The sequence below is a fragment of the Myiozetetes cayanensis genome, unplaced genomic scaffold (assembly GCF_022539395.1).
Source record: "Myiozetetes cayanensis isolate MyiCay16 unplaced genomic scaffold, myiCay2020 scf12, whole genome shotgun sequence".
Taxonomy (NCBI): domain Eukaryota; kingdom Metazoa; phylum Chordata; class Aves; order Passeriformes; family Tyrannidae; genus Myiozetetes; species Myiozetetes cayanensis.
Window position 1 is genome coordinate 25,179,506 of NW_026086826.1, and position 20,239 is coordinate 25,199,744.

The 20,239-nt window shown below is 47.6% G+C and overlaps 1 long non-coding RNA gene across 1 annotated transcript in view; it reads right to left on the reverse strand.

The window, feature by feature from the left end:
* Nucleotides 1-20,239, reverse strand: part of LOC126635592 (uncharacterized) — a 65,706-nt gene that overhangs the window by 31,593 nt on the left and 13,874 nt on the right. Inside the window, exon 5 of the long non-coding RNA XR_007627748.1 lies at nt 13,442-13,487. This is a non-coding gene — a long non-coding RNA (uncharacterized LOC126635592). The remainder of the gene's footprint in view (nt 1-13,441; nt 13,488-20,239) is intronic.

Below are 20,239 nucleotides of genomic sequence, written 5' to 3' on the forward strand. Positions count from 1 at the left end.
TTCCTGAGTTATGGAGCACACAGCTTGCCAAGGGAAATGAAATTTGGTTTCCTGTCCTGCTGACCCCGCAAATGGGCCAGAGTCTTTGTCACCGCCCCCCAGAAATGACACTGCTCTGGGCCAGGCCCTTCCCTAGGGAAAGGAGGTCTCCCCCAGGGAGATGCTGTGCTGGGTTAGTTGCCTGCTGATCCAACTTTCCCCTTGCATTTGCTCCTCAGAGTGGGCAGATGTGCCCCAACGATGTCTGTATGTAGAGTGCTGTCTCTGCATCAGACCACTGAAAGCTCCCAGGCTCAAAGGCACTGTGTAAAATCTGAGCTGTTTCATAGCCTGATCTTCTCTGTGCCCTGCAGGATCAGCAATTCCCTGTTTTAAACCAGGGGCTGTGACCTGTGCCCCATCACCGAGTCAAGACACTGCAAGCTACTTCTACAGTGAATAAGGAATGAGAGCTCATATATACTCAGCAATCACATACAGATTAGAAATTTCTAAAGGGGGTCTTTAACCCTCAAGAAAAAGATTCAGGATTCCAATAAAACACAGTAGGTTGAAAACAACAGAGCTGGAATAACTGAGCTCTCAGCTTCCATGAGCATTTGTCTCAGCATTTTAGCCTGTTTCTGGGTGTGAGCACTTGATTGTAAATACCACTGTTGTGGAAACTTGGCTGAAGGGAGTAGACAGACTGTCACAGGCACTGGAACCGAGACGATCGTTATCACGACTTGAAAGAATAAACGGGTATGACTGGGAACATCTGGCTTGGAACTGCAGGGCAGCCCCAGGAAAGATGGACAGAGCTCGCTATCGCACACACCTCTGCTCTGGATGACAGATCCTGTAGCTCATGAGCCCAAGAGGTTGCAGGAGCTGCGCTGCTCTGAGGATCTGAGCTGGTCCCAGCAGGTCAATCTTTCCAGCTACAGCAGACCCCAAGTGCAGCTGGGTTAGGACACATACTGTTGAGGGGAGTCCTCCTGGCCAAGGGACCCAAGCTGTGCCTAGATGAGGTTATCCCAGAATGCTTCCCAAATCTCAGATCTGGAGGCATGCTTTGGCTGCGTCCCAGCTCCACATTGGGTATGTACCAGCAACCCCAGAGCCTCAGTCTGCAGACAGAGGAAACCCAGATGGGAATGCTGGCGCATTGCAACAGCTCCCTCCCCTGCGGGGGCTGGGGACAAGGACACCAGGACTGGTTAGCAGAGACAGAGCTCAGGGACCTGCCTGCCCATGCTGAGCTTCACCCCTCTCCTGACTGTCTGCCCACTCCTCCAGCAATGAGCAATACTCTTATTAATCAGAGCCCTGCCTGGTCCCATAAGGAACAACCCCACCAGACAATATCTCCAAATTTCCAACTGACTCGGTTACAAAGCCATAAAACCAAATCCCAGTGGAACTGGTTTTGTACAGGGATCATGTTTTTCCTTTTTTTTTCTTGAGATGCCAAGCATCACAAAAAACCCTACACGGATGATGCCACCTTGTCAATTAAGGTAATTACCCCCTCACAAACAGCAAAAAGTCTTTATTTTCTGCAAACTGCAGCTGATTGACGTTAATTATGCAACATACGAGTCCATATGGGCTGTGCTCCATAAAGGTTTTCTTATGATCAGTCTTTCTGGATCCATGTCCTGCCAAACACCACTTGTTTTCATGGCCCATCTTATTTACTGCCTTATTAGTCTGGTGTTAGATTTTTCCCCCAGTCCTCTGGAACTTCCCCAGAGTTCCCAGATTTGTTTAAAAATCGACACTAATGGTTCATAGAGCTCTCGAGCCAATTTGTTTATCCTTTGATGCAAGTTATCTGATTCTGCAGAATGTCTAACTTTAATCACTGCTGTTTAACATTCGGCTTCATCACTGGTAGAATACAAACTGTTTCATTATCTCTGTAAAGTATGGACGTGTCATCCTACTTCTTTCCAAAGAGCAAAATAAATGTGGACAAATAACCTCATTTCTCCTACACATAGGATGAATATTTTCCCATTATTGTCTGGGATGTCATTATACGATTTGGCTTTTCTTGATACATTTAGACAATCATCATGAACCCTAGTGGCAAGAGGATTTTCACTCCTACCCTTAGTTTCTCTTCCCAGGTTCTCACCACTACCAGATTCCTCCTTTTTTATTTACCATTAACATTAACATGCACATCAGTTCCACATATTTATGCCCACAATGCTATTTATCTATGTATATATATTATGCTAAACCCACAACACCCCTGTTTCCACCCTCCCTCTTAGCTGGGCTGGCTTCTGCAAAACAGCATTCAGGCTTCCAGAACAGCACTGATTTTACAGCATCTCACAAAACAGCCTCAAACACTCCCCGATTATCATCTGTTCAATTTTCTTTAAATAATTCCTTCCACTCCTTAATTGTACTCCTAATTATTTTTAGCCCAGGGAAGCTGTTCTTTTTCCAGAACCAGGGGCTAGAGCTGGGCACCTCTGTGCTTTTAAAAAGCCAGTCCCTCATCCCATATAAATAGCTCTGGTCAGAGCTTTGCTGTGTTTGCACACAGTGTCATGCTCGCTGGCAGGGGGACAGCCTGGGAATAGGTTATGGTGTCCCTGCCCATCACGAGACCAGAGTGTTGCATACCTAAAAGGCAGAGGAAGCTGGTTTGGTGTTACTTGGCAGGGGGATGTATCCCTCCTCTGCTCCCAGCCTCACAAGAGGGGAAAGAGCCACTGGGGACCAAAGACAGCTTTCATCGAGATGTTTTATTTTGTGTTGGCTTTTTTTTCTTCCTTAAACATCCTTTGTTTTCTAACAATAAATCATATCCTGAGGCAAAAAGCCTTTAAAGGGACTGGGCATGGAGTCTGCTTCCGTTCCCTGGCTGGCGAGGCAGGCCACCAGCTGACAGCAGCCATCAATCCATACGTAACTCAGCGATCAATCCATCTTTATCTGTCAGCGGGGACCGGTGCAGGAGGGCCCCGGCTGTGCCAGGCTGCCGTTCCCCGCCGGCTCTGGTGGCACCGGGAAGATCCCCAGTGCTGGACCCAATCCCGCTCACTGCCTGCTCCCCCGGAGCAGGTTCCCACTGTCTCAGGCACCATCCCCTCGCACTCCCTGGCGTGTTCCGCAGGCAACCGAGCCACCCTTGAGGTCTCCTCCCATGATCCACCAGAGAGCGAGCACTCCACCTCCTGCCCTTCCGAAAAGCCAACAACACTAAAGAAGGCAACAGCGTCTTTACCAAACGAAGGGTACCCTGACAGCTCACTGGTGGCTAAACCCACCCAGAACGTTTCAGAAATCCCAAGCTATTCACTTCTTGTGCCATCGGTGGCGACTTCCACCTCCTGTTGTTTACTGCCCAGGCTTCTGGGTTTGCTTTTTAATGTTTGTACTGCCAGGACTCAGCAGTTGATGGTGGCGCCTACGTCTTCTGTTTATCCTCTTAATATTGTTCCCCAAAGATGTTCCATTAAAACCCTCTTAACTGCTCTACCTTGTTTGTTATCCAGAAAATTGGTTGCTCTCCCAGAGAGATGGAGGTGGTCCAGCTCATATGGTCCCTCAGGAAGCGGACCCAATGCTCCATGACCTGAAACACCTCCATTTTACACGTTTTGCCCCTTGGTGGTCTCCTTCCTCTGTCTGCTTTTGCTTCCAAGATGCAAGGAGGGGTCTTGCCTCCGATCGTCTGAACTTTCCTCTCCTTCAATTCCCTCCTGAGATCCCTCAAGTTCTTGCTGATCTGAGAAGTATTTTATGAGGCAATTTCCTTCATGCCAAATGTGTCATAACCAATGGATCCCTGCCTACAGCCATCAGAGCCCTGCTCTGCCTCTCGGTGATGTGTGTTGTGCTGGAGCCAAGGAGACCGCACACGGGCCTGTCGTCTTTCTGTCCCCCTTTTCTGCATCTGGCTGGGCAGGAATTTTGTGTCTGTCTGAGCACATTCACTCCCCTGCCATCACTTGTGCTCACACTCCCCCTGAAGTCTGTGGGGGTCACAGTCAGAAGAGGCCATCAGAACCTGTTTGTGTCTTTCTGCTGCTGGTTCAGGGTCAAGAAGTGTTGGTCATCTTGGCCATGCTTTGGTCCTACATGTCATCTCTACCAGCACAGGCAGTGCCTTGCCCTCTGCCTGCAGGTTTCCATACAGCAAGGGGAACGTGGTGATTTCTCCCTGCATCAGAGTCCCTGTTTGGCTCCCATCCTGGAGAAAAGGCCTCAAAGCTCTGGGGCCTTGCTCCCTTGCACTGCTGGCTGATATCTGCCCAGCCACAGCAGCAGAGCCACCAGTTCAGATCCCCAGTCAGGACTGCAAGTCCTGGCCTGTCAAGGGTGACCAAGATGATGCCCCAGGCAGGGTTACAACAGACAGCCCCCAGTGACTCCATGATGCTATCGGGGATTGAGATCTGTCCTTGAAATCCCCAAGGCTTTTCCTCCCCATCAGGGCAGGACTGTGTCCCAGGAGAGGCTTGTCCTGCTCAGAGCAGCTGGAACAAAGAGGTCTGCTCCACTTCACAGCCCCAGGAGAGGGATGTGGCCACAGTGAGGTTCTGTCTGGCATTTTCTCTAGGTCAAGTTTGGGGAGGATTTCAGTGCCTCAAAAGCACTTGATTGGGGTGGGCATTTCAGGATGGGAGGAGATGGGGGTTCCTTGAGAAAAAGAAAGAGAGAAACCTCCAGACTGGAAACCCCTTTGTTCCTCCTGGCACAATTTGGGGCAGGCAGCAGGGTTGGGGGAGGAAAAGGTGTGGTGGGATCTTGACATAGAGCCGCCTCAAGCTGATGTCCCAGCCTCTTTTAAAATGTCCTTGAGCACTTGGATTTGCCTCAGATTAAGTCCAGTTGCCCAGGCTGGCGTGTACCCATACATGGACTAAATGAGAACCACCCGTAACACCTCCTGTCCTCCCTCCTCCTCTCCCGCGCAGGTTCATTACGGCTTCCCCAGCGAAAACAGGCCGTGTTTCGGGGGGAACGCCGGAGCGTTTGATATTTTCCACTCTGCGTGTCAAGGGCATTTACAGTCGGCGTCAGGCTGTTCCGTCAGTCTGAGGGAAGCACTTTGAAGTGTTTGTGGTAGAGGCCACATGTGCAGTCAAGATGTGCCGCTGCCTCTCTAGCTCCCTTTGCATTCCCAGCACCATGTGACAATCAACAACACGGCTTAACCCTTTCGCACCGCTGCCTTGTCCCGCTTGGAGATGAGGAATGGGGTCCTCATCCCCTTGTGTGTTCTAGTGGCTGTGCCCAGGAAGCCTGTAGTGACCCTGCTTCATTCTGGGGAAGCACAGCACAGCTCAGGCAGACACGGCTGGTGAAGGTGATGGGACGGAGGTGGGAGGCCATGAAGTTGCTGGTCCAAGCAGAGGATCTGTCGCTGATCCCCACACACGCTGTCAGAGGTCCTGCTTTAATGATGAAAGTAGCATCATTTGCCACAAGCAGCTGTGTAGTTGGCTCCCACCCTTGCCCATCTTGCAGTGGGTCCCAAGAAACCACATGGAAGGAGTGGCTGTGACACACCAGGGGTGTCCACAATGACATTACTGCCCATCCCTCCAGCATGATGGATGGCACATGACAAAATGGGCAGCACTTGGGCTGTGCAGATGCTGCCCAGGGACCTCTGGGCACAGGGTGAACAATGGTAGCTGCTTCCCCTCAGAGGTACTGATGCAAGGCTGGTAGTGTTTCCAGGAGCTCCCCACAGGGCCAGTGGTCAGGGGTGAATCTCTTCTCTTTGTGGAGGCCTTGCACAGTAGCCATGTAGTGCTTTGCCATAGCTACCAGGCTTTAGGGCATTTTCATGTGCCCTGGGGAGGACCTTGCCTTGAAATGAAACATGGGGATCAGCAAGCACAGCTGCTCTTTTAGGGGACAGTATTATCCACCCAGCCATACACTCCTTCTGGGCTCCATAAAAAGAGTGTCGGGACAGAGTGGAGAAATTCAAGACACATGGGGTCATCAAGCGATGCTTTGAGAGGTACCTTCTCCCCTAGCTTCCCTCTGGCAGGAGGAGAGTGGGCTTCTCTGAAGAGCCCCCTGCCGGGTTTCAGTCCTTGGGGGTGAATCTGACATCTTCTGGCGGGAGCCCTTGGCTGGTTATTGGTAGCTGGGCTTGGCTCACACCTTTGGAAGTCCCGTAAGATTGAAACTCAAACCTCGCTGCTCTGCAAGCCTGACTCTGCCAGGGGTTGAGCTGCAGCATCCATGCAGTGGTGTCAACTCTGAGCAGATTCCCAGTCTGATCCATCCAGCCTGCACCCACTGCAGTGATAAAAAGGACAGGGAAGGCTACAGAGGAGCAAAGAGCCCAGTGGAAGAGGCAGAGCTCAAGAGCTATGAGCTAAGGGGACAGGGATGTGAGCTGTGCAGTGGCAGCTCCCACCCTTTGCTGCTGCATCCAGAACAGCAGTTTTTGGGTCCAACATGGTGCTTCCCCATTCACTCAACCCTGCACTCCCATAGCTGGGAGCAGAGCCGAGGCTGCAGGCACATTCCCCCACGGCACTGCTGATCTGCCATGGCAGCACAGATCCAGCACAAGAGCACCTCTCCAGCAGCTGCAGTGTTAATGTGTGGCATAGAAAAAATAATCTTCCTTTTAATGATTGCATTGCAGAGGGTGGAGGCCGGGGGGAAGGGTGTCATTGTACTGGCCCTCACTTGGCAGGGAAAAGACATCTTCTGGGCTGCAGCTTCCTAGAAAAGTTGAAGCCAAGGCATTATCCAGCGTAACTGACCTCTCCTTCTTCCATGAAAGCCCCCTCCCTGCAATCAATCTGAGTCCTGGAAACCCCTGCCTTCCGCTCTGATTTCCCAGTCCCTGGCAAAGTGTCTGACTCATCCCTCATCTCTCTGGCCACGGCTCCTCCTTGCTGAGGTGATTGACTTCGTCACCAGGGAGGGCTGTGCTTTGCTGCCTTCAAGAGCGCAGATCAGACAACCCTGGCCTTACATCTCTGCCTTGGTGTGTGTGATTCCATGTGCTGAGCTGGCACCAGGAGGAGAGGTGGCAGGAAGTTACAGTCTGCTCTGATTCATCAGACCACTTTGAAATCCTATATCCTCTAAATCTGAAAGGTCAGTTAGACAAGTGACTCCAGTGCTCCTGGAGCACCACCCTTACACCCTGATAAAAGCAGGACCTGTCCACAGAACTGCAGCCATCCAAACATCACCTGCTTAGCTTCAGTTTGTCATCAGCCTTTTGGTGAGAAGGGGATGGCTACATCAGGCAGGAACAACTGCCCTAAACAGCCTTGCAAACATTAGGCAGAGACAGCACATGAGCAGGAGCTGGTCATGGCTTCAGTTTTTTTGGTTTTGAGGGGTCTTTCTGATTCGACTTGTTTTCCATTTCTGTTGGAATTGCTACATGGGGTAGAAATAATTTTCTTTAGAGTTTCGTTTTCTTCCCCATTGCCCAAAAGCCCCTCCACTCTGCCATTGAATTCACAGACCCAAGGGCAGGCAGATTTCCTTCCACCTCACAAACCCCAGTGAGGCTGATTTCTTAAGACCTGAACATGCCATGGACTCCAGCTGTCTGTCACCCTGCCTGAGTGTTGAGGGATATTCATCCCTGTCAGCATGCCAAGCCAAGCTTTGATGCCAAGGATACGTGAGATATTCATGGGTTGAGGCTGGGGAATGAAGAGAGCTTCCCCTCTCTGTGCCCATGACATGCCGTGCTCGCTGACAGCCCTAAAGGCTCGTACAGCTGTGGGCTGACCTGGTCACACACCCCAGCTCTGTTAAGGACAACTCCTCACCCTTGTCTAAACCCTTCACTCAGAGGATCACAGAGCGCTTTGCAAATGCCTGCTTATTAATCCTCACCATGGTCCTGGGAGGAAATAAGAGACACAGGGGAATCACCTCATTTGCTATGGAGAGGGGGCGCTTTCTGGGGTGAAACTGAGGCATTTAACAGATGAGAACAGCGCTGTTCCACAGAACACACCAGGCAGAAATGAAAGGAGTTAAAATCGTGGTGAATGAGGGGAACTTTAGGCAGGAATAGTGTGATTAATCACACTCAAACTTGGCTAAGACAACAGTGAAAGGCACCATGTGATTTTTATCAGGCTCTGTTAGTGTTCCACTCATACCCCAGCATGACAGGTAATGCAGCATCCCAGGGGAATGGGCTGGGGTGGCAGGAGCAGTACTCAGCTAGGGAGGGAAAGGGCTGGACAGAACTTCCAAAAGCAACAGTGTGGCTGAGATTGCTGGACACGACCCACTGCTGCCCATCAAGCCTCAGACTGGTTCACTGGTTGAGAAGTTCTTGCTCCTTGTGACTGCAGGGACAAGTGGCTCTCAGCCCATAACCCAGGACACTGCTGTCATCTGCTGTTTGTGTCACACACCCTTACCCCTTGACACTTGACACCCCTTGACAGGTGCTTTTTGCTGTTCCCACTCCTGAATTTGTGTTGCCTCAGGCAGACAAGACAAAGGCATGCCTGGTCTTTACCTGCAGCTTTATTGTCCCAGTTAGTCTCTGCACCTTGGACTGCCTACCTCTCCTCAATCCTACCATTCCCTTGGAAAGCTCCACAGCTCATCCACACCCTCCTGCACGTGCAGGATATGCACGAAATCAGAGGCAGGCACAGTGACATAACCCTAACTGTTGATGAGTCTCAAGGTGGTTTACTAATAATCCAGAAACTACGCTTGCCAAAGTGGGATTATCTGAAAAGCAAACTCTACTCCACTGCAAGACAAATGCTGCCTGGTCCTCAAGTTCGAGACAGCCCAGATGACAATACTGGCAAGGCAGAAAAGGTCACTTAAAGCTCCTTTTCACTCCAGAATTTCAGGAGATGTGAATTTGCCAATCCTTCCATTCTAACAGCTCACTTCAGAGCAGATTATACAAGACTGCAGGACACTACCAGGGCCTGGGCATTCTGTGTAAATACTCCTCATTTTGCAAATGCTACTGAACCAGCTCTAGGTGATGGCAGGAGGTGGAGGATGAGGTTGTATAAACTGAAGGAAGCAAGAGCTCTCACGGGCTTTTTTTCTGGGCACTGATAGCTCTAGTAATTATCAGTGCCAGCCCTGTCAGCCCTGTGCCTCTGCCCAGGCCACGTATCACTCTGAGGTGGCTTTTGTATCCTCATTGCAATGAAGGATTTTATCCTGCTAGGGTTTATTATTCTTTTATAGACTGAAGGGCTTCAGCCTAATCTTTCAACAAACAAAAGGAATCTTTCAACATTTCAATGCTGTTGTAATTGGCTCCAAAAATAGCACTCTCAGAGCCACATTTCTTAAACTTCTCAAGTCCAAGGATTAACCTTTTTTCAGAAAAAAATAAAAATAATCCAAAGACCAACTTGTATATTTTTCATATATCAAATCAAATAAACAAAAGACTAAAATTTGAAAGTTCACAGAATCAAAGTTAATCTATAGTAGCTCTTATTTCCTCCCATTTTGTTTGCATGCTTGCTTCTGTGGTTGTCGGAGGGGAGGAGACAGGGTTTACTATTGTTTCATGAGCCACTGCTGGATGTTTTATTGATCACCACAGGCCTGCAGATCAGAGTCTGAGAAACACTTCTTTGGAGATAAATAAGCTCATTATAGGCAGCCCTGACTCTCTGCTCTGCCTTCTGGCTCGAGCTGCAGCAGATGTTCTGATTTTAACTCCTTTACCCACGGGGGACCAGGTGCTCTGCACAGCTCCTTTCATGCCACCCTGTCCTGGCAATTCTCGTGCATTCAGTGCATCCTCCTGGATCCAGGCCATGCTCCGTGCACTCCACCCAGGTCAGGTCCGCGGCAAAGCACCATTGCCCCAGGGATGCAGAATAATGCCAGTTTGTCCTGTATCTTAAAATAGACAGTATGTGTCCTCTCAGAGAGGATGAGTTGTCTCCACTGCTCCTCTGTTGTCGTAAATGGCTTTTCCTGCCAGGAAAACTGGCCCCAGTGCAGCCCTCTCTCCAACTCCCCCAGCTGTCTCCAAATTTCGCAAGCAGACACCTTGGCACCTCCCACCGCCTTCGGCCCGTGTTAGTGTTGGCCGCCTGGGACTGATGGCTTCCATCTTCTTTCTCCTTGTTTCATTAGCTGTCACGTTGGGGGTTTTGATCTTCCCTGGAGCTAAGCCCTGCCAAAAGATTTACTCCACTGCAGTGCTCCGTTTCACATAATTGCCAGGGAAAGCTGCGCAGTTGGTAACGACCAAGGGGAGGGAACAGGCTGGATGGACTGAGGATATGGTGTTCACATATTGTACTTTCATAAAGGTATAGCAATGGAAACATTCCCTATTTTGATTGTCCCAAAGCCACAGGAAAAAGGGAATTAAGGGAATTGATATGTCTGGGATAGATGCCAGCTCTGATTTACTCACATTTTTACCCTGATGTGAAATGCCTTGGTCAGAGATGGAAAACTTTTATAGACGATGTGAACCAAATCGGGCCCTGCAAGTGCTGGTCTCCAGCTAAGAGCTGTCTCAGCTGGCACAGCCAGAGAAACATTAAAACAAAGGAACTGGGAATCAAATGGGCAACAGCAACTCTGTAGGAAGTTTCTTCCCTTCCTCCAGAGGGTTTGGACATACCCACATTTGCAGTCTGCCTTCTAACCACAAAGTGCCTAAGGTACCAGAACACCAGTGAGTTAGGATGTAGGGCTTGGCTTGGGTCCTGGAAAGAGGATGTGCTTTATCATCAAATCCCAGCATGATTTGGTCCGGAGAGGCACAGAGCGGTCAAGGCAGAGCGGTGAGCCCAAAACAGGGTTGCCTTTGGAAGCAGTATAAAAAGAAAATATCCTTGCTAACATAACCTCGCCTTCCAGTTTAACCTCCATGTTCCCTCAGAGAGTGCAAACATGCCTGCACATATTTTAGGCATAGCAACCCACTTAGGAAGAGTCAGATGTAGTGTAAGTCCAATTAAAGCAAAATGGAATGAAAGTCCCAAATTATTTCAATGTGTCAGAGCAAGGAGTTCGCAAATCCACTGGTTATTGCAAAGTTGTTCTGGGAAAAATAATTTCTGTATAGATTCCATCCCACTTTGCTGAATTCCATGGGAGTTTTGCCATCAATGGGAGAAGGACCAACACATACAGGCAAACTTTAGCCACGCATTAATTGTGTTTCAAGCCAAAGGCATTTGCTCGTACGCTCCCATCCTGCAAAGGATTTTCTATAGGAAGATCTCTGTCCCTGCAGTGATGTCCACTGAACCAGAGAGATCTAACTGCAAGATCCCATCTGACTGTCCAGAAACCTCTAAGAACTTGTATCTGCATTAATTTTACCCAGATTATTATGAGTTCAATCGAGGGCAGAGTTTGATGAAAATATCTCATAACATATCAAGCTGGAGGGTAGATCAAAGCTGTTTTTTACTCACTAATAAATCCAAACAGGAATAGCACTGCAGAGGAAGCAGCTCATTTGTTTATGATGGCTCCATCTTTGGGAAGGTGAGTACAGAAACCACAGAATTATTACTGCTAAAATAACCAAAACAAAACGCACAATTAGGCAAACCTTTCATGTAGGATATCATCCATAATTATTTATCTTGTTAAAATGCCCAAACACCAAACACTGGGAAGAAGCAGTCTGCCCACGTCACTCACCTCCAACCTCTGTTCAGAACAAGGTAAAATAGTGAAGGTCCTTTCTTGATTTATGCAGCACAGCAGGGTTTTGGTTTTGTTTGGGTTTTTTTGCATGTATTTAAATATTTACAGAACCCCAGAATTCTGGTAGCATAAACTAGATTTACACCAGCTCAGTGTGCCACCCAAAGATGGGGTTCCTCCAAGGTTGTGCTCTGCAGCTGAGCTCGTTGCTCTCCAAGGCTTTCTAACACACAGTTACCACAGGGCAGATACACTGGCATGTTTTTTTTAAACTTGCTAGAAAGACATTTGGTCCCTTAAATGCAATTTATGTCATTCAGCTAGAAAGTTTGTTTTCAGTATAAAATACTTTTTAATCACCTCTGTTAAGTCTTTCTACTTCATCTCATCTGGTTCCTATGGAAATGGCAAGTCTTCCAGAACTGCAAATTTTGTTTCCCCACCAATGTTAGGAAAACTGATTTTTTTCCACTACCTTCTGAGATGGCATTTGCATATAAATGCAAAGGTCTCAGAAAATGTGTTTGAAATTATTCTTATTATTCATTCTTCTTCTTCTTCTTCTTCTTCTTATTCATTACACTGAAGACCTTCCATGTTTCCACAAGCAGCTGTTTTATTTTTCTCCCTTTCCACATAAGCAAACAAAAAATCTCCCATTTGCCTCTTCACTAATCCTCACCTCCTTTTTACATGCAAGTTCCTCTTTACCTGAATTCTTGTTATAACTAAAAAAAGAAACTCAGAGAGAAAATAATAAAAATTGACACCTTTTTGGCCAAAACAGCACTTCCCACCCTTGATCCATGGCTGGCTGGCAAGGTTATAAAAGTCTGTAGTTGGTCTAGTGAAGCAACTATTTTTGAAAACTCTCTATTCAAAGCTAAACAATACAAGTGTGAGTGCTCCAAAAGGCATAAAGAAGGTTGTCAGGTTCTTTGCCATGGTTTGGGAGCCTCTTTGTTAAGGAAGAGCAGAAGAGCATGGCTTGCATGTCTTTTTCTGCATAACAAGCTACAGTGAGCTGAACAAAAAGTGCTGGGCTTCCTGAGCAGGGTGAACACCTCACACATGAATGACAGGTAGAAGAGACCTGTCTGAGTGAGCCAGTGAACCTGTCTGAGAACCACTGAGGCTACTCTGCTATTGCACTGCCCTTTTCACAAGCACATGCTGAGGGTACCTGTTCATGGATTCACTGAACATCCTGGGGCTGGTTGATGGTGCTTTGTTCCACCTCTCTGCTGTCCATCACTCCCATTTCGGGGCTCCACCTCATGCTGTGCATGCACTTAGGATGGCACTTCCAGGTGTAAAATGAGCCTCAAACACAGGGAGAGACAACACGATCCATTGGGCAGTGAAACAGCAGGGCATGACTACAGACCTGTCAATGCAGGTGCTGTGCAAGCCTCTGCTTCCAACTCTTGTGAAAAGCCATCCTTCCCCTCTACTTGGAAGGAGGACTCAGAAGGGCAGGTGCAGCTGGAGAAATCTGCTCAGTCTGGGCAGGAAGGAAAACTGTCTCTAGTGGAACGTGTTCATTCTCCCCTATACCGATCACTTTTGAAAACCCCGCTTGTCCCAGACAAGGAGCAGACAGAGCACAGCACCCGACGAGAGCCACATGCTGAGATCAAGTGGTGAAAATCTTTCCTGTGTCTCTGCATTGCTCCCGCTGGGCACCTGAATACCAGAGATTTGTGAGCAAAGGATTTACCTTCTCAGTACAATCACTCCTGAGATTAGCACAGAAACATAACAATAACACACATTTTAGCTGTCCTCTTGTTACCTCCTCACATACCTTGGAGTTCTTCAGAATCTTCTCAGTTGTTGATAAGGAAGTTCTCCTTTAAAAGAACAGAAAGATATGTTTTGTTACTGTCTTCACCAGGTTGTAAGATACACAGAATTCTTAATAAGACCACCCCCTCTATCCCTACAAAGAAGCTATGAACAAGCCAAGAACCTGTGGTTTTTCACCTGCTTAATGAGCTACACTTTGGAAATTTTCAGGACTTGTGCCACTGGGAGATGGCTACAACAGTGCTAAGAAGGAGCACAGGTCCCTGGGTTTTGCAGCTGCAGCACCCATGGAAAGAAGCCCTGACATGGATGCTGGCAGTCATGGGTGAACCTTCTTTCAGAGGAAATGGAGATGTGCTGGGAACCTCCCAAGAGAGCAAAAGAATGCTTCCAGACAGTCAGGTGGAGCAGCCTGCTGGCTCCATCAACCTGACGGACTTGGCAGCCTCTCCTGCTCTGGCTGGCCAGGATCCTGGAGTCTGCAAAGCTGCAGGCAGAGTTACTGAATTATTGGGAGAAAACAGATACCTGCATAAGCTTATACACAGTCACACACACACACACACACAACCACACACATACATTTACACATATCATGGAGTAAGCCTGCAGGATATATGAACTCCTAGCACAGCTATGCCTTATCCTGTAATGACTAAGCTGTCTCTGTTAGGGGTATTAACTCTGCAGGAGAGCTCTGAGATCTTCCTGGACAAGATTTAAAGATGCATTTTTATTAGCTTTTGTAGAAGAAGCACTAACTAAAAAGCTCCTGAAGCTTGCCCAATAATCTCACATTCCCTGGGTTTCTCTAAGCCTGAGTCCTCAAAGTTCTTCATGTAGCAGAGGTCAAATCCCATTTCCAGCTCCAGTCTGGGCACCAGGCTCTCTTCAAGGCTCTCCACTTCTTCAGCCCAGAGCTGCTTACGTCAGCAGTAGTTGGCCAAGAGAAAAAGAGAACAATACAGCCTTTATAGATTAACAATATTTCAATTTACTCTAAATTATGCAGTATATAACATAGCTCAGAGGAGTAATCTGTCATTCTTTCGGATCCTTGCTCTCTTTTCCTTCTTCACCTTCCCCTTTTCACTTCTCCTCCTTTCCAATTCTATCTTTTTGCCTCCTTTTCTCTCTCCTTTCTACATTTCCTCCCTTCCAACAGATCCTGATATTGCTCTGATGGCTCTGTTCCAATCTCTGCCTCTATGTTATCTGTTAAAATCACTGACAACAGAACATCTAAGTGGAGATGCATTCCAGTGTCCTGGAAAGGGATGCATCAAGCAGAGAGAGCAGGACTTGAGGGAAGGGAGGACTGGGATATGCAAGAAGAGTTAGAGGCAGAAAAGACCTTGGGTACATCCACTAGTATAGGCAAAGTAGAGAGCTCTCCCCCAGCAGTGGCTAAAAGAATTGTCTACAGCACTTCCACCTGGAACTGTCAGTCCAGGAAAAATTATATATCATAGTCTTAAGGAGAAAAATAAATAGAAGTGTTTCAGCTTTGGAGTGTTGGATATTTGATCTTATCTGGAACGAGTGTGTGTGTCCATGTGTGCATACGTCACTGTTGTTATTTTATTACAGAGTGCTGTTATGAAACTTCCCATTTTGCATAAATCTTCCTCTTCAGACAAGTGGTCACTGGTTTAGGGAATATTTACTGTGAAATGCCTCAGTTTTTGCAGACCCAACTTTTCTTGGTTTCATTCTCAGGACTACACGGCACAACCAGAGCCTTTGTCACAGATGTTCCAGACACTGCTTTTAAAAAAATTATTCTGACCAAAATTGGTGCTTTGGCCCGTGTGAACTGCTAAACAGCATCACAAAGCAGCAATTACTCTGTAAGTTACTTACAATCTTTGCCTCCTCAAACCTTAACATTTAGGTCACATGGAAAAGTGCAGTTGTGGACACAAAACCAGGCTGCCATATTTGTTCAAACTCATCTTTGATCCTCTTCCAAAAGCCAACCTCCCCGCTGACATTTGAGGTGTTGCTTACCCTACCTGGGTGCCTGCTCAAGGAAGGAGAAATCCCTTCTCCACAGCAAGTACAGGCCTTCCTCAATTCCCTCCAGAACTTAAGCCTCCAAAACTCAGGAGTCGAACTCTTCCAGTGCTGCAAAAACCCAAGGTCTCCATGGACAGTCTGTCTGCAACACAAAGGAGCTGCTCCTCCCATGCCAGGACTCAGAAGATGCTGTGCAACCTCACAAAACTCCACTGACCCAGCTCGTTCCTGTCCAGCCACCAAGGAACTCTTTGCCTTGCTAAGTTCTTTTTCTCTCAAGGTCACCTGACAAACAAAAACACTTTTAGAAAAGAAAACTCCCTTGAGCTCACTCCTTCTGTTTTTGGGATTGATGCCAGCCCATGTTCCCCTCCTCTCCTTCCCAATCACACAGACAATAGTTCTTCACCCCTCATTATGCATAAAACTTCCAGGTCCCAGATGAACACACATGCGTTTCCTCGTATTAAAGACATTCTGCAAAGCATGGAAAACCTTCAGGACAGTCAGGAGAGAGAGCAACAGATGAGACACTCAGTCTGCAGTCCCAAGGCCTTGGGTGCACTGGGAACTCTGCAGCCTCTCCCCTCTCCTTGGGGTTTGGCTGCCTGTGCTACAGCCAGCTCTGACACGGGGTACTGGGATCACACTGCTGTGGAAAACCATGGGAAATACTGGAGAGCAGCCTTTACAGGGCCCTGCCCCACTTCCCATGGGAACTGGCTTTGAGTTGGGGCTCTTGGTCCTGTATGACCTGTGCTCATACACCCTGCTGATCCTGATCCTGGATGTGGGGAGAGGTGTTCCCTATTGTCCGTGGACACAATCAGATCCAGGAGCCGGTGTCCATGGCCTTGCTGCAGAGCACTCCCCCTGCCTGCTGGACACCAGGACAGGCAATTCAAGCACACTGGTTCCTATCACAAATGAGTGATGATCTTGTTCTTCAGGACACCTTCTCAGATTGGAACTGACCCCAGGCACAACTGCTCATGACACATGTTCTCAAGCTCTCTGCCAGGGGAGGTTTAGCTTAGATGTTAGGAAGAAATTCTTTACGGAGAGGGTAATCAGACATTGGAATGGGCTGTCCAGGGAGGTGGTAGATTCTCTGTCCTTGGAGGTGTTTAAAAAGAGACTGGATGTGGCACTTAGTGCCATAGTGTAGTAACTGTGGTGATAGTGGATCAAGGGTTGGACTTATGATCTCAGAGGTCATTTCCAACCCATCTGATTCTATGATTCTATGATTCTCCAGGTCAGGAGAAAGCTGGAGATCATCCTGCTGCCTTTTAAAAGACACAAACAGGGAAATGTGTCAAAGTAAAATCACAGGGAACTTAATTTCACCATCATTCTTCCTAAAATCACGGGGCTCTTTGTGCCAACATTGTATTTTGGCATCATGTTTCCTTTCTTTGCAATTTTCTGTTCAATATAAAGGGATATGAGAGCACAGAAACCCATCACTAGAGACAGTGAAAGCCTTCTTGGATCATCTGTTTCAGAACAGGTCTCTATCTATCCCCCAGTTTTCACTTGCTGGAAAGTTACCCAGCCATATGTTTGCAATTAAAGTCTCAGTTCCTCCCAGGCTCATGGCAAATAGTCTGCTTCACCTGGGTCACATCTCTAAAGCGAATTTCCCCAGACTGGATTTGCAGGCCATATTCGGTGGCAGCTCTGACACAGGTATTAGCCATAATGGAATCCATGTCAATTATGAGTTCATCCATTCGTTTTCCTATCCAGGCCTCCCACTCAAATTTCAGAGATCTCCTTCTAAAATGCAACTTGACCCATTTTGGAATGGAGAGAGTTCCTTAGTCACTCCATTTGAGACCAATTAGGCTGTTTGATTTGGGATCCTTTATCCCTCAGTGCTCTTAGCCTGTCTGTTCCAATAAATGTTGCAAAAAATCCCAGTGTCTGAAATCCCTGCAAGCTTCATGGACCCTGTTTCCTACCCGGTAACTGCACTCCTTTCACCGACCTGAGTCAACCACAGGCTCTGGGACTACTCTGTGTGTACCAGCTCCATCTCCTTGAAATGCCCTTCAGATTTGTGCCTGTGGAAGCCATGAGGATGAGGAGTCACAACTGACTTGGAATGCTTCCTCCTGGCTCAAGAGCTTGGAGCAATCTCCTTTGCAGAGAACCCACGGCGTGAACACGCTCTAAGGGTTCACTTTAATCGACCTCCCTGATTTGCCTGAAATATTGATCAAATCCTAACTGCTTCCTTTCCAACAACCTGATGGATGGTCCACTCAGCCCATGGGTTTGGGGAGAATTCCAGCTTTCAAAACAAGGATCAGTCACAGATTTGCTGTGATTGTTGGAGCTCAAAGGTTTTATGTGTCCTTCCCAGATGTTTCCAGCCCCCTCATGTCCCTGTAGACAAGTCAACAGTGCGGGTTCAAGGCTGAAAACAGAAACAATGCTGCAGGTTGTGAGAAGACATCTACCTGCTTTGACTCAACAGTCTTTAGAAGTTCTCCCCGTGTTCCAATCCAGATTAGCCTGCAAGGTTTGTGAAATTAGGGTACAACCACAGCAAAAAAATAATTTAAACCCAATATAATGTAGACCTTTGACTGAGGAATGAGCCTGAGCACATATTTAACTGTCATCACAAAGAAGACGGCTTTCCTCATTAGTGCCCAGATGAATTGTTAGAGGAGAAGGGCTGGAATTGACTCTTCCCTCCTGAGCCTCTGGGAATGATCCCAAACTTTCCGTGAGGGAGGTGTGCTTCTGAATCCAAACCTGGACCTGACTCTGAAGTTTGCCACTCTCCCCCTCTGCACACAGGAGACCCATCCCAGCTGAAAGCCTCCACGGCCTTGTGCTACACTGGGAGTTCAAAACCGGATCTGGATTTTTCAGCCAGGGATCATCTCCGACTTTCCTGGCTTCAGAGCTGCAATTCCACTTGCCTTATGTTACTTGCCTGTTGGCTTAATGGGAAGAAAACAATATTATTAAAAAACCCAAGCAGTAACAATCCAAAAGACAGCACTGCTGTCCCAGCAACAGTCCTCCTTGCAGGGCAAGGAAGAAGACAACTAAGCGCAGCAGTACCCACATCCTTAGCCCTCTGGGCCTCACAGCATTTTCCTCCTCTTTCCTCTGCCTTTGTTTTGGGAGTTTTATTTCAATTTTTATCACTTTGGCTCATGTTGCCTGGGAGGCAGGGGACCTCCTCGGTGTCCTTGAAGTGTTTACTCAAGACTGGAGCACACCCAAGAGGTGGGTTTCAAGTGCCTGAAGCCCCACACTGTGGATGGTTTGCAGAGGGGGTGGCTGCAGCTGCCTCTGCACAATTTGCCCCTGGGGACAGGTTTGCCTGCCGGGGCAGGAGGGGTGCAGGGAGTAAAGCAAGTCATCTTCATCCTCCTCCTCTGTCTGGTATTCGGCTGCGGAGAAGTCATTGTGCTGCAAGACAGATTCTGCCCCTGCTCTGGATGATCTCCAGGCTCCCAGCAGTGCACAGGAACAGTGATCCTTAGGTTTCCCAAGCCTACAGTGCTTCCTGCTCCGGGAGCCCTCCCTGCACATCCTGAACCTGGGAGCTTTGATACCATCCCATGGAAACCAGACCTCCAGGCCTCTGTGTCTTGCTCATGCTACTAATGAAGGCACACATATCCCCACTCCTGCAGCCCCATAGGAGCAGTTAGGGATCACCTCTTCAGTGGCACATGGCAGTCTAAGCCCAGGACACGTAGGTTTTGAAAAAATCTTTAGCACTGCTACTTTTTACGGTAGGTTGCATAAAACTGTAAGATCCAAAAAAAGCAATACAGTGTTGAGCTCATCCCTGTCCTCCTTGCCATCACCATCCTTGCACAACCTTTTGAATTTGGATCAAGGACTGTGAACTATCCAGAGCCGTCCTCCCAGGCAGGACTTCTCCACACCAGGGAATCTCTTCTGCAAAGAGCTTCATCCTGCTTTTCTTCATTTTTGTCCTTGGTGAATTTTCACTGAATGACCTCTGTTTCCATCCTAAAGTCTTCTCTGTTTCTCTTCATTGCCATCTGCCCTCCTTTTCTTTCTTGTCCTCCAGATCATGAGCTTTTTCTATGATTTTGAATTCCTTTGCTCTTAAAGAGCGGATAAAAACATTTCATATTGGTGATAAAGTAGCTTTTAAAAAAAACCACTTCTCATAATCAAACTGTATTGACAGATATATGAGCACATGTTCCACTTTGACACTGATTTCCTGACACATCAAAAAAATATAACCAAATACATTTCATATTGGACAATATGAAATTTCAGAACACTTGAAAGCTGTGGAAACAGAACTTTCTCACGTTAGGAAAATGTTTCATTTTGGGGAAAGACTGGGTTTTCTTTGCTTTTCTTTTCTCCAGAAAAAATATTCAAAACAGGTACTTTTTAATGTTTGCACCAAAAAAAAAATAAATAACATGTCTTGTTTAAAAATCTCCTAATGAAAAATGGCCAGTAGGTCCCAGAGGTGGGTTCATTCCATGATCACAATCCCTACTGATGGTGGTGAGGCTGGTTACGCTTGGTAAGAGACACAGTGAAGAACTAACAAACATCCTTTGCTGTTCTGTGCCTGTCCCAGCTCTCCTCCCCCTCAGCTCCAACCTTGTGCTAGGAGGGAACGCTGTTATTTGTTATTGGTTTTGCACCGACCATGGAGCCTCATTTCTTAGGCAGCCTCCCAGGACAACCCCAGGTTCTCATGTGCAGATGAAATATGGCTCTGTTGGTGTGTGCTGACGGGCCCTCTCCA